This window comes from Mauremys reevesii, linkage group 6 (genome assembly GCF_016161935.1).
Source record: "Mauremys reevesii isolate NIE-2019 linkage group 6, ASM1616193v1, whole genome shotgun sequence".
NCBI lineage: Eukaryota > Metazoa > Chordata > Testudines > Geoemydidae > Mauremys > Mauremys reevesii.
Window position 1 is genome coordinate 110,788,855 of NC_052628.1, and position 12,708 is coordinate 110,801,562.

The following is a 12,708-nucleotide window of genomic DNA, read 5'->3' on the forward strand; positions in this document are numbered from 1 at the left end:
GCCCCAGCCCAGTGAAAATGAGTGAGTGAGTGAGGGTGGGGGAGAGTGAGTGATGGGGGAATGGAGTGATTAGGGGTGGGGTCTTGGAGGCGGGGGGGGGGGGCGGCAAGGGTTTTCGGTTCTGTGTGATTAAAAAGTTGGCAACCCTACTCAAAATATGTTTCTTGGTTATAAACACTAGCTTTTAAGCGTACCTACCCTCAAACAGCGTACATTTTACATAAGTCATATTACACAACATAATACCATTTATTATGTATGATTGATAATAGGACTACTAATCATATTCTCAAACTGCTACATCTGAAATTATAGCTTTGTTTCATTCCTGAGGAATGAAACAATTGTCATAGCCTGCCATGTTAATCATTGTGCAGCTGTTATATATATCTCTATGGGGTCAGCCTATAGCTCGCTAGAATAGGATCACATCAAGTGACTTTGAATGCACATTCAAATATGGTGATGCTTTGGGATATGAAATATAGGTGCTTTACTGTCAAAAGCCAGGTCTTGAAAGGATAGGAAAGGTGTGGTTGGTTTTTTTTATTTATTTAAAGCCCCTCTCTGCCCCTCCACAGAAGGCTAATTACGAATTGTGTGTTTGAAACCCCTAGCCTGCTTACTAGCATCAGAATGGAAAGTTTGTATTGTACTTTGCTATACTGATTTCTACCTTTGCAAGATCATAATTTGAGTAATGAATATTATTCATTAATAATAAGACCCTTTGGTCTTACCCAATGAGTCTTGAAAGAGATTTGTTTCTACTAATCTGCTCCCTTACAGGCATCTTAGAAAGAAACTGGAGTGAATCAAAGCCATTCATGCTACATTTATTAATTTTTGGTAGACATATGTTTGCTTATTTATGGATTTCAGTCATCTTCAGTTATCTGAAAACAGTCCTTGCTCTCACAAAATCTGAAACAAATCCACGTAATTGCGACACACACACATAGTTGACAGCTAATTTACACTGAAAAGCAGTGATGATGTAATGGCATTCTATGATATTTTTAACTTTTTACAGGCTTCAGGTGATTTTTATACCAAAGTATTCAGCTCCAAACTGAGACTGCTGCCAGCAGTGCAGTATGCCATGAGAGTAGAAAAGCCAAGGTCACCAACTTGCACTGACTTTCTATAGTCAGCAGCCAGATAATTGTAGGATCAAGGTTTCACAAAAGATAGCAGGCATTCGGGGTCAGACTCTCAAGAAAGCTCAACGCTGAAAAGCTCTCATTTAGCTATTTAAATTTCACTCAGGTGTCTAAATGTGAGCAGAGTTCTTTCACAAACTCTGGCTTTTATGACATGGGATGGTTATGTGATTGTTAGGAGAAACTGAGTGGAGAAATGTTCAATGTTTTCTTTCCTGGTCTATAGCTATTCATGGTATGTTTAGTTCCTGTTACTGCTTTGAAGAGGGATGGATATTAAATAGCAAAACATCTTTATTAAAGACCTGGATGTAGGAATAGAAAGCACACTGATCAAATTTGCAGATGACACAAAACTAAGGGGGCAAACACTTTGGAAGATAGAGCTAAATTAAAAATGATCTTGATAAATTGGAAACTGGGCTATAGATTACATAATGAAATTCAACAAAGACAATGAGTATAAGGTGCTATACTTGGGGAAGAAAAACCAAGTGCACAGATACAAAATGGTGGATAACTGGCTTGGCAGCAGCACTGCAGAAAAAAATTCTGGGAGTTGTGGTGGATCACAACAGGGCTGCCCAGAGGATTCAGGGGACCTGAGGCAAAGCAATTTTGGTGGCCCCTTCCATAAAAAAAAGTTGCAATACTATAGAATACTATATTATCATGGGGGCCCCTGTGAGGCCCGGGGCTTTGGGCAAATTGCCCCACTTGCCCCCCGCTCTGGGCAGCCCTGGATCATAACCTCAATATGAGTCAACAATGAGATGCTGTTGCAAAAAAAGCAAATGCAATTTTAGGTTGCATTAACAGAAGCATAGCATGCAAGTCATAGGAGGTGATAGTACTGCTCTACTCAACACTGGTTAAGCCTTGCGTCCAAGTTTGGTCACCAATGTATAGAAAGGCCGTAGAGAAACTGGAAAGGATCCAGAGGCAAGCAACAAAGATGATCAAAGGGATGGAATACAAACCATATGAACAAAGGGTGAAGGAGATGGGTATGTTTAATTTGGAAAAAAGGAGATTAAGAGGAGTACATGATAGCAGTCTTCAAATACTTAAAAGGCTGCCATAAAAAAGATGGAGAAAAGTTGTTCTCTCTCGCCACAGAGGACCGGACAAGAGGCAATGGGTTCAAACTACATTATAGCAGATTTAAATTAAATCTGAGGAAAAATGTCCTAACTGTAAAAATAGTATGACAATGGAACAAACTGCCTAAGGAGGTCATGGAAACTCCTGCACTGGGAGTTTTCAAAAGGAGGCTGGATAGTCATCTGTCTTGGATGGTTTAGACACAACAAACCCTGCATCTTGGCAGGGGGTTAGAGTAGATGACTCTTGTGGCCCCTTCCAACCATATGGTTCTAAAAGCAGCAATACCTCGCTCTCTCTCAGATCTCCGAAAACAGCTGTGTTCAAAACAGTTTCCCTCACAAGAGGTTGTCTAGCTCCTGCAAGACATTCTTTGTCCCAGCTCCTTCCCCGCAAGCACATTTAAAATCCTCTCAAGAGCATATACCAGGACACTCAGTCACCACTCCAGGTACCTGACTTAAATGTCAATCCCAGTCACATTTTACAACCCATGCCAAACCCTCTGGACTTGTCTAGTAAGACAAAAATCTGTTGCTGGACGGCAGGGAAGAGGGGACGAGATTATGAAGCCCTTACACATTTTGGTCATCCACACTCTTTTGTGCCCCAAACCTCTCCTCTCCCTCCATGAACTTTTGCTACATCTTTTCTTATGATCTAGAAAAATAAAGTTTGAATTTATTCAACACTTCTTGGAAGTTGCATGTGGGCTCTGGCTAGCCACTGCATGAACCAACAATATGGAGGCTACAGCCAAAATAACACTCAGCTCCCCAGCCTAAGAAGCCGGAGCTTTCCTGCAGTTGAGTATGTTCCTGCCTGTGTGAATCCTGGGTTTCCTCTCACGCTGTGTTGCTGTGACAAGCTGCAGACCGCTCCCAGTCCTGCACTCTCACCAACATTCACCAGTTCGCCCCTCCCTTGATGTGGAGAGGAATATGCAACAAGCCTGTGTTAACCAAGCTGAGATTTTTCCCCAGACACTTCACTCAAAGGCATGCTGGTTTAGATAAAGCAAAAAAACAAAACAAAACAAAAAAACATGTTTATTAACTACAATAGATTTTAAGTGATTATAAGTGATAGCAAACAGATCAAGCAGATTACCTAGCTAATAAACAAAATGAAAACTAAGCTTAACATACTAGATAAATTACTAATTCGTATCCAATCTCTCACCCTGAGTGATGATACAAGCAGTCCACCAAGTTTCCTTACACAAGCTAGAAATCTCGTGGCCTGGGACCAGCACTTCCCCCAATTCAGTCTTTGTTCCTCAGGTGTTTCCAGGAGTTCTCTTTTGTGAGGAGTGAGGCCACTAGATGATGTCACACCCCACCTTTTATACCTTTAACATATAGTGGGAACCCTTTGTTCCAAAAACAGTTCCTAGCCCAGTTTATGGAAAAATACAGGTACACAAAATGGAGTTCGGTATCATGTGGTCTGGTCACATGTCCTTGCTGAGTCATAGCAGCCATTACAGACTGGCTGAAAAGTTTACAGGAAGGCTAAACTCTTCCATAGCTCATTGTCTTTGCTGATGGGCCAGCAACACTGTCTAGCTTCTTCATTGTTGTGCCTGAAACATTGTTGTGTTACTCAGAGTAAGCCCATTTGACATACAGATACATAGTTAATATTCATAACTTCAGATACAAAAATGATACGTGCACACAAATGGGATGGTCATATTCAGCAAATCATAGCTTTTCCAATGACACCTCACATGACTCACTTTGCATAAATTGCATCATAATTATGTGATAATCATATTATAACCATGCAACTATGAAGAATATGGGGTGCAGTGTCACACCTATCACTTGAGCTAAACCAAACCTCCATTAGTTACTATCTTTAAGTCGGTAATGCTCTGTGGGCCAGATGTTCTGAAGTGCTAAATGAGAGTGGAGGGCACAGAATAACTTTCAGGAATGGGTGTTTTTAAGCCAGGAAAGAATGCCAACATATGCATGACCAGGAAAATCACAACCTCTTAGATACCTCAAGAGAAAAGCCCAAGCAGTGCAGGGCTCAAGGGTTTTGATTCAGGTCCATCTAGTTATAACCCATCTGCTTGCATATTGTGCCTCACATCAACATATCTGTGGAGTGACCATAAAATGTATGTGTGCTGCCATATTCCTATGTTAATAAGCACAATGTATTTCAAGATCTCGACTATTATTCTGCATGATCACATATTTTCTCATCCACCAAATGAAGTAACTGTCCAAAAAAAAACAACCTTGCTCATCCATTCACATCATAGAATATGTAAAATACACTAAATATAGAACTCCTGACTTAGCCTTTTGTTCTACATCAAAAAAAACCCCACTTCCTAGCATGACCTCTCATGTCCTTTCATGCACAACTGCTTTTTATAAGCATTTAAAAACAAACAAACTTTTGTGATTAACCATACAGGTGTCACAACATTCTAATTTATCTCTTTACAGCTAGATTCTGCCACCCTTACTGTCATTAGGTAGTACTTTACTTCAAGAGCAGTCATGTTAATTTCAATATGATCACTTGCAGAAGAAGGACACAATTGCACAATTTAACTAAACCCAAGTTTCTGCCAGAAGTTTAATTCTAACCTTCTTATATTGGTTGGGAATATTGCTCTGCAAAACTTCCAAGATGAAACATGTTTTTTCTAGTCTGAGCCTAAGATGTGACAGTTATGTTTCTTTAAAAAGCATTTTCTAGGCAGAGTCGTTGGTATAAGGAAAAACAAAAAACAAAACCCCAACTCACACCACACACACACACACACACACACAGTGTGTATGGGATTAAGAGAAAAGTTTTTCCATATTCCAACTGTTCGAAAAGCAGTTTTGTTATATAAAAGAATGTGCCAGGTCCTGGATTAATTTTCTTGCAAAGTTTTTAATAAAGAGAAATAATTTATTTGTATATATTTTTTAAAAGACTGCAAAACTGAAATATAGTTTTCATAGTCTATGTTTGTCATATGTGCAGTTTATCTTCAGTGCAAGTGTGGCATTCAAGAGATTAACAATTAAAGCATTACTCTTCACCCACATTTGTTTGGTAAATCATAACAAGTAATTTAGTGTTTCTTAGCTGTGACTAAATTTGAGCATTTTCCTCAAGAGTCCCTTTAACAATTGTGGAGGGAATGAATGTGTGGGTGAGAAAGAGGAAGGACAAGTGGGCCAAAGCAAAGGAAAGTAGTAATGTGTGAGAAATGGACTTACTGGAAATGAGGAAGAGAATGGAAAATGAGCAAAGGAGATGGAGGAAAAAAGGGACAAAAATATTGAAAGTTGCAAAATAATGAAACCTGCTGTGTGATGGATTAGGAGATGCAACACTTTGCTGAATCTTAAATGAAGGACCAAGAGGAAGGAGTATCACCTCAAGCAACTAAGTTAAGTTCAAGGTTGCCTGAATTTTTTTTTTTTTTTTACACACAAGGTAAGAAAGGGTCCACAGGCAATCATCGAGGCTAGATCAGACCTCTCAGTAAGGAACCTATGGTAACCTATCAAATTTTCTCCAACTTCTGCTGAGGTTTGCCTTGGCACCACAGTTCAAAAGTGTACCACATCACACTTTGTCTGGTACTTTAAGTGAGAATAAATTGATTCCTGATTAAAGATCTGACTAAGATGCAATGTCTGAAAGCGAGGCACAGATTTCTAGGATTTAGGAGATTACAATCTCTTCTACAGGGAACAGCCCTACCTTAAAAATAAGTAGAAAAAACACTCAAGTATCAAAGACTATAATTAGAGCCCTCAAAGTCGCCTTAAGAAACCATTTTGATTTACAGGTACATTAACTGCAACAGTATGTAAAGTTCTACTGTTCCACTCTTTACATGCACATGTAACACTCACCTCTATTTTGTTTTTTAGTTCACTGGGAGATGTCATATTATAAATGATGAAGTGGCAGAAATACTAAGAAGCTAGCATTCAATGGTCATTGTTATAAAATATAAAAACGGTATGAATAAGGAATACAACAACCTATTAGTATAAGCTGGTGGAAATTGTACTTTTCAATAAGACACACTTTTACATTCACAAGATAAAGAATTGCAGAATCAAGCTATGACCAGCATATCAGTCAGGCCTTCCAGCTCCATTTTAATGCATATTTAAAGAAAATTAGAACTTTTTTCATAATTGACAATTGACAATTTTGGAAACGGAAGTCCCCCATTTATCTGTTGCATTGGTATGGGGAGGAGAGCAGCAGTTCAAGCTTCCCTCAAAATCTCACACCAATATGCCTCAAGCCTATCCTGGCCAGACTACTCTTCACTCCAGGGTTTGAGTTGGATAAGAAGAAACAGGGATGTCCGAGCCATTTAAGTATGGAGCCCTCAAATTCCATGCACTCTATGGGAAAAGGAGTGTGTCGCAAGAACTCTTTGTCAGCCAATGGAATTCACTCTCTGCAGGGCAGAAAATAAGCAGCAGGACACATGTGATTTGAATGTCCCAGACCTCTAGCACAATGAAGAAAAACAACATGAACTGTACAGATGTGAACATTTTCATTTTCTTTCATGAGTTTAACAACTCAGGCTTGTGTTTTTTATAATGCATTGTGACAAGGTACCCAACACTGTGGTTCACCCTGTTACCTCTCCCCTTGCTTCCATTAAGGCCTTGTCTACACTAAAGGGAAAAGTTGATCTAAGCTATGCAATTTGGGTTACATAAATAGCATAACAAATTGACATAGCTTAGATCTACTTACCGGGGGGTCCACACTACGGGATGTTGATGGGACACACTCTCCCGTCAACTCCCCTTACTCTTCTCGATCCGGTGGAATACAGGAGTCAACGGGAGAGCAATTTGCGGTCGATTTAGCGGGTCTTCACTAGGCCCGCTAAATCGACTGCTGACACATTCATTACTGTGTGTCCAGCACCTGGTAAGTGCAGACAAGCCCCGAGAGAGAGAGAGAGAGAGAGACTCTCTTATTTCCAGTCTGTTAGCTATCAAAACAATCTCCTATGAGCTATACCAGCCCTTACCTTGCTTTGCAGGTTAACAATAGGTGTACTCCAGTCCCCGAGACCTTTGGAAATGTTCGCCTGTAGTGACCAGCACATATCCACTGAACACTCATACCAACACCAAGTCTGCTGTCCCCGAGGAAACACTGTACATCCCAGTTTGAATGATTCAGCTCAGGATCAGCTCTGTGGATATTACCACAGTACTGATTTATAGTGAAAACAACATTAAGCTTATTATCAAAGGCTCACTATTAAAGAAATAGTGAGCAAGGATAATGGAAACTACAGGTTACATATAAAACAAAATGATGATATGCTTCCTAGAGACTAAATTTAACTAAACAGGTTAACCTCCAGTCTCAATGAGTTTCATCTCACCCAAATGTCTTCAGCAGCATTTTCAACCAAGTCTGGCTGAGATCCTGTTTTCATAAATGTAAACGTGCAGCATGCGGTCTGTTTACTTCCTAGGTGCATGAGTAACAGGGTGCTTTCCTTATACCCCAGTTATAGTTCAGTAAACCTTTGAAGTGCACCCCCAGTTAAGGATCTTTCCCCCCTGCTGTACTTCTGTTCCTATTAAAGCTCAAAATCCTTCACCTGCATTTAGCTGAGATTGGTGATTCTGAAAGCGACTATACTCCGTTTTCATGTCAACAGACAGATGGATAAACATCTCTAGTCTGTCAGGAAACCAGTTTTTCACCTCTCCTGGGGATTAACACCTTGATACAAAAACTGTAGGACTATATTTCCAGTATATATATATATATATATATATATATATATATATATATATATACACACACACACACACACACACACACACACACACACCTCCTCAAATAGTAGTTCATACATTTTACGATGCTATTCATACCTTACAAAGCATTTTTTGGTGAACCAGAATCAGGATATTCTTGCACTGATAGGTTTATGGGTCACACATTTTTTTCTCATTATTTATAATGGCTACCTGTATACTTGCATGTTCTATAAAATGGGAAAAAATCCAACACCTATTTCAAAGACATTTCATGTATGGGATTACAACTCAAAGGGAAAAAGTGAGTGGATGTCAGTGGAGATATCAACATAGTGTGCAATAGGGAGAAGTGGGTGGCATGTTCCCTTGTACACATTACAAATGCCCTATATGTATATCTGGAAAGGGGAGACTCATTGCTGCCATTGGTTTAGGCCCTTACATGTTTTCATAGGCATTATCAGGATATGGTCCCATGCTTATGCCCAGACAGCTTGCTGGGAGGGCTTTAGCTTAAAAGGGAGGGAAAGGGCCAGCATAAAAATGCCTCCCATATCAGCTTAAACCACCCATCTAAAAGTCATTCTGCACAGGCAACCAATTAAGTTCTAGGCAAGCACAGTGAAGTCTCGCATTATCCCACTTTTACTCCTTGCATGGTGTTCATCTGCCCACCCATACTTCCCATATATGATGACACAGGAGGCCTCCATAGACCTGAGCTGAGCTCTATGCAAACAGTGTCAAAATCCAGAGAGAGAAAAGATGGTTCAGTGGTAAGGGTGCTAGCCTTGAACCCTGAAGATGTGTTTAATTCCCTGCTCTGTGACCTTGGCAAGTCACTAGACTCTCTGTGCCTTATTTCCCCCATCTGTAAAATGGGGATATTATCATTGCCCTACCTCACAGGTATGTAGTGAGGATAAATACATTAATGTTTGTGAGGTGCTGAGATACTGTAGTAATGGTGGCCTACCAATAAAATACCTACCATGGCTTGATCAAGTCAGTTCCACAGAGACACTGCATCTACTTATGCTGTCAGAAGTGGTACAAGCACAGTAGCTGTTAATGGCTGTCATATTTAAAAGTAGTTAACTATTTTTCATGCAGGTTTATTTCAAAATAAATTGTTATGCTGTTCTCAGTTCGTAAAGAGATCAAAACAGGATACTGGGAACTTTGTGACTTTACAGCATTGGTAATCCTGTGTGACTTCATTCTTGAGACACGCATTAATATTGGAGTGCTTTATAACCTCTGAACTTGGGGTTACTATAGCAACCATGCATTAAGACACGAGTGTGCCTGCAATCTTTAAGGACTACAACAGACTGAAAGCTGGAAATCTTCACAGAATTCATTTCTTCATGCAAATCCCATTTGAAATTACTCTTCACTGGAGGCTCAACAAAATTCAGAAGTGAAAAAGTATCTGTGCCACTCTGAAAATGGATTTTCTAAATACCTGGTTATCCACCTTGTTGATATCCAAGAGCTCACATTTTTAAGGTCTGATCCTGCTATGTTTGAAGTTAAGTGAATGGCAGAACGCCAATTAGCAAGATTGGGTGCTTAAATTTTAGGCTCAAGGGCAAAGAATCTTGTTTTAGGTTTTGTATAATGCTAAGTAACCTGATGACAATAATTAGTTATTTACATATTATAAATTCTGACATCACTTTATGTATTTTTGCTGAATTACCAAAGGAGACCAGTACAGGAGACAACACAGCAAATGAAAATGGAAATTGATTCAGTCCTTCAATGCAATATGTGAAAGTAATTCAGTCTAGAAAAGGCAGAAATCAATTGAACAAAGCCTAACTTCTTGATCTAATTTTAACTTATCCCACAATACACTTTGGGTTTGAGATTGGAAATATTGAAGTCAATGGCAAAAGTCACACTGACTTTAGTTGTGGAGGACCAGCCCTTGCTCTTCTTGTGAAGATGAATGTCAAATGTTGCCATTTAACATTCCACAATATACTTCCTAAGTAAGAGGGTAAATATGTTTTCCCAAATCTATGCCCACCAATGTCTAATAAAACCTCTTCCTTCTAAGCCTCTCAATGAAATGCCTAATAGGGACAACTTTGTTAGTTTATGTATGTTCATTTCTAATTAAACAGATTATTTTTGGTGAAATTATAAAAGATCCATGACATTTGCTTGTCCAATTCATTCCGATCTACCGGTACTTTTTATAATGCTTATAAGAGCTATCCATACACACATGTAGCAATTAGCAACATAATACATGAATGCTTGTTTGATTCTATATCCAATAGTACAGGAATTTCACTCTCCTTGAGTTCAAGATACATGTTATATACAGATTTCAATATGTTTATTACAGTAGTCCTAGAGGCCCCTACAGAGATTGTGTTAAGCAGTATAGGCCCATGCAGTTAAGATGGCTCTTGTCCTGGAGAACTTAGAAACTGAATAGACATGATAACAGGTAGGAGAAAAGCAGCATTATTGTCATTTCACAAATGAGCAACTGGGGCACAAATAAAATTAAGTGACTTTCCCAAGGTCTCACAGAAAGTCTGTGGCAGAGCTGGGAACTGAATTCTGGTCCCCCAAAGTCCCAGTCCATCACCTTAGCCACATCACCATCCTTATTCTCATTTCAACCCTAGGTCTCCATTTGCTCATGCTGAGTTTTTTATTTTAAACAAATATATTTTGCAGTTAGTTATACACATTACCTGCTGGGTTTCTGGATCAAAGTATTATGTTTTCCACTTTAAAAATTATCGATCTTTTATGAAGGCTTTTTACAGGACTGTAAAAAGTTTGAAGGACACCCTTGGCAGACAAAAGGCAGAGCTGATACTGCCAAAGGGGCAGCTAGTATTTCCTTTCAAACAACTATTGCCATCTTAATAATATTAAATAATTTATATAGCCTGTACATTTACCTCAATTATAAATGAACCGATTAAGATGTTTCCTGCCTTGAAGAGCTTCAATCAAAATTAGACAAGGAAAAGACACACAAGACAAGACACTGAATAACAGAGAGAAGAGGGATGTGGGGTTTACTGATGAGTAGAAGTCACATAGGGGTTGAATGATATCAGTTGGGGACTACCAATCAGTTGATACAATTTTGGGAGGTGATGGGGGAGGGCGGGCAGGATATCTTGTGCTTTGGAATCTAATATTTTATTGCATTTTATTAAAGCATTAAAAGTTGTGATTTTTAGGTCTTGTTAACTGCAACAGGATGCTCTGTGCAACTATAAACCAGGCCCCACACACAGGGGCCTAAGGATTTACGAAAATAGCCTTAAAAATATCATCTGAAAATAAACAAAGCAGTGATATCTGATAACAGATTTAAGCAATAAGTCCAGGGAAGATTAAACTATTGCTATTTATCACAGTGGCATATTAACTCTGAAGTCTAACAACAATTATTTAAGTGTGACCATTTTTAATTATTTCACAGTTGATCTCAGCACAAAGAGAAAAGAGGAACCATCAGGTATCATGAATGGGTGAACTCTGGGTTGCGTGTGCAATATGACAGACCACCACCACCACCACCTTCCCAGTCCAGCCCCTGAAGATAGGAGAGATTGCCAGAAGAAGTGGGTTTTAGAAAGGATGGATCTGAAAGAGGAGCTATTGTTTGGTAGGTGAGAATGGGGAAACTATGGTAGGTGAAAGGGGAAATAACTGAAGAGGTGAAGGAATGAAAGGACAACACTAGGAAGAGATAGTATTAGGAGTAGAGAGAATGGAAAGAAGGGAAGTTAGAACAGGGATGCATGGTGGAAGCGGAGTTTGAATTAGATGTAGTAAGGCCTTTGTTATGCAGGAAGTCAGGCTAGATATCACAACAGTTCCTTCTGGCCTGAACATCTCTGAATCTAAGACACACGAGGCCAAGTGAGGGGAAACCTGGAAAGTTTATAATTTCATGCCAAATCCTCATATTGCTGTTCTCTTCACATTCTTTTCCACCATTGCCAGTTAATAGGCAACATGTATCTAAGTAGAACTTTCTCCTTCAAAGTCGACCTCACTCTGAACAATCAAGCAGGAGGACTAATCACAAAGCAGAAAGTTTCTTCTTAGGCAAAAGAACTTTGACACATTTTCAAAAGTAACTAGTGATTTTGAATGCCCAACTTGAGACACTTTAAAGGGGGCTGATTTTCATTTCAGAAAGTGCAGAGTACCAGCCTTCTGAAAATCTTCTTGCTAAGTGGTGTTTCAAAAGGGGCACAATAAAAAGGAACACCCAGAAATCACTGGTGAATTTTGAAAATACAGCTCTTCCAGACAAGCTGGAGCTGGACAGAACAATTTTCTATCAAAACTCCTTCTGGATGGAAAATGGGTTTAAAGGAGGGGAAGCTATGGAAAGGTGGTGGTGGGTTTTTTGTTTTGTTTTTTTTTACTTTTGGCTGGAAAACAAAATACCAGAAAAAGATTTCCCCCCCTCCTTTTACAGCTGAAAACTCAGTCTTTCAGTGAAGAATCAACATTTTCTATTGAAAATGTTGAAGAAAACAAGATTTTTTCTTCTTTTTTTTCTTTTCATTGAAAATTTCTGTAGAGGAAAACAACATTTTGAACCAGTTCTAATACTACATTATAATGAAGACACTATGAAATGTTGTATGTTA

At 39.1% G+C, this 12,708-nt stretch overlaps 1 protein-coding gene across 20 annotated transcripts in view; it reads right to left on the reverse strand.

The window, feature by feature from the left end:
- LINGO2 (leucine rich repeat and Ig domain containing 2) overlaps positions 1–12,708 on the reverse strand; it is a 716,716-nt gene that overhangs the window by 518,065 nt on the left and 185,943 nt on the right. The window contains exon 1 of one of the 20 annotated variants that reach the window (XM_039543522.1): positions 7,306–7,366. The exons of the other annotated variants lie outside the window; for them this stretch is intronic. The gene's annotated coding sequence lies outside the window, so the exon portion shown is untranslated. Of the gene's footprint in view, positions 1–7,305; positions 7,367–12,708 lie in introns of those variants that run through there. 20 annotated transcript variants of the gene reach the window in all.